The sequence below is a fragment of the Schistocerca gregaria genome, chromosome X (genome assembly GCF_023897955.1).
Source record: "Schistocerca gregaria isolate iqSchGreg1 chromosome X, iqSchGreg1.2, whole genome shotgun sequence".
Taxonomy (NCBI): Eukaryota; Metazoa; Arthropoda; class Insecta; order Orthoptera; family Acrididae; genus Schistocerca; species Schistocerca gregaria.
In genome coordinates this window covers 155,305,030-155,307,440 of record NC_064931.1, presented here as the reverse complement: position 1 = coordinate 155,307,440, position 2,411 = coordinate 155,305,030, and the positions used below count along the sequence as shown (strand labels likewise).

The 2,411-nt window shown below is 43.8% G+C and overlaps 1 pseudogene; it reads right to left on the bottom strand.

The window, feature by feature from the left end:
* Positions 1–398: 398 nt before the first annotated feature.
* LOC126299698 (5S ribosomal RNA) lies at positions 399–517 on the bottom strand (annotated as a pseudogene).
* Between the last annotated feature and the right edge of the window lie 1,894 nt (positions 518–2,411).

The window sequence follows — 2,411 nt, the reverse complement described above, 5'->3', positions numbered from 1 at the left end:
TTGTAAATAAGCTGGAAATCAGTACTGCTAGACAAAGCGGTAGACAAGTTTACTTTCATATGTCCTTATGCTAGCTTCTCCGACCCCAGGTTCCCTACCTCAAATTGTTCAGTGGAGCATTCTCTATGTCCTGTTACATTTTTGCACGCTCGTACGGAAACATGCTGCGTATGAAAAGCACTCCGCCTTCAGGTCGCAAGTGGCCCATCCGACCACAAGTGGCCCATCGGGACCATCCGACCGCCGTGTCATCCTTAGTTGAGGATGCGGATAGGAGGTGCGTGTGGCCAGCACACCGCTCTCCCGGCCTTTATGATGGTTTTCTGTGACCAGAGCCACTGCTATTCGGTCGAGTAGCTCCTCAGTTGGCATTACGAGGCTGAGTGCACCCCGAAAAATGGCAACAGCACATGGCGGCCCCGGATGGTCACCCATCCAAGTGCCGGCCACGCCCGACAGCGCTTAACTTCAATGATCTGACGGGAACCGGTGTATCCACTGCAGCAAGGCCGTTGCCCTGCGTATGAAAAGGCCGCGGGCTAAATCGCGGTTTGAAGGGATCGTGATGTTCGGTTTCTATTTGAGCTAGGAACCTGGGGTAAAAAGCCTTTGGTTTAGCCCGTATTTGTGGCCATTTGTCATCTGTCTCACTATAGCTATGGTACTATACATTAAGCAAGATTTGTACGACGATCGGGAGCTGGCGCCCAGGCACATTGTGCGAATCGATTAATTTCTTTTGTAAAAGATTTTAATTTGGATGAAATTGGTGGTGAGCTAATGGCATCATTTGTATGTGCACCGTGCGGAGCTTACGTGCAAAAAGAGTCACCCTCACTGGGATCTGACGTGCACAAACAATAAGTAACTCTGGGCTGAAGCGAGACTATTGGTACAAATTTGATTCACCGGTGTATCGGATCTTGCTCTAAAATAATTTTTAACAGTCTGAAAAAAATCTTGATTCATTTCGATTTTAAGGACAAAAAACCTGTTTAACAGTTATGCGGCGCGCCACTTCTGCACTTTAAACTGGAACGAATCGATTCAAACTTTGTAAGAAGGTAGATGAATTGATAAAGCCAAAACTTGTTTTATTTTATCCAGTAACATTTATCCATTGTTCAGATATGATGGTTTAAACTGGAGCTAAATGTACCATGTCAGTTTCGTTTTTACATGAACTGAATTCGATGAAACGGTTACAGTGAAACAATTAAATAAAAATGCTTTCTTACGACAAAACTGAAAACTCGCTTTCAAAAATCTGGCTTGATTCGGACTTTAATGGCAAAAATTACATTTATTTGAGTTTTTTCGCGCGCCACTTCTACGTTTCAAACTTGTGCGAATTGATTCTAATTGTGTAACAACGTGGACAAATGCCTGTAATTAATGGTCGTACTGTTGTTTTTTTTTTAAGCTTTATCCGTTAGCACGATACAAAAGTCTAATGTTGCACATAAATTGTATGGAAAATTCGGTTTTATGGGAGTCGCACGTGCTGAGACGATCTAAAGTGATACAGATGGTAGTAAAAAATATATTATTACTTTAATTATAAGGAGCGTTTGCAAAAATCTTTTATCGTTCGGGTTTTAAGTGTAAAAAACCACGCGTTTCCATATCCATCGGTATTTCGTAGAAATGCGTTGCATTTTAAGCGCTGCATTTGGGTATAATTAAAAGAACTGGTTATTAAAGTTCCGGTCAGGAAAAATGACAACTTCTGGGAGAGCAGTGTGCTAACCAGATGCCCCTCCATACCCGCATCCAGTGACGCCTATCGCCTGAGGATTAAGCCACGGCCGGTCGGTACCGCACGGTCTTCAAATGGTTCAAATGGCTCTGAGCACTATGGGACTTAACATCTATGGTCATCAGTCCCCTAGAACAGAACTACTTAAACCTAACTAACCTAAGGACATCACACAACACCCAGCCATCACGAGGCAGAGAAAATCCCTGACCCCGCCGGGAACCCGGGCGTGGGAAGCGAGAACGCTACCGCACGACTACGAGATGCGGGCCGCAGGGTGTTCCGAGACTTCTTCTGGTGGAGTTTTGTTTGGTTATTACAGTTAATTACGTCTCCATTGTTCATACGTTAAAGATTTCATTTACCAGTGACTCAAAATCATTGTAAAATCGTTGGATATGCGAAACATTGCATGTATCGAACGAGGATTATGCCCAGCGCTGTAGAGAATGATGTACTGTTCGCTCGACCGTTTAAAGTTTTATCGGTGGCCACACAGTAAATTAAACTAATCCTTAAATTTGCTATAAAAATAATTGTCAGCAAAAAGGTAACCTTGAACTTCCTCGCAGATTAAAACAGTATGCTGGACCGAGACTCGAACTCGGAACCTTTGCCTTTCGCGGGCAAGTGCCCTACCATCTGAGCTACC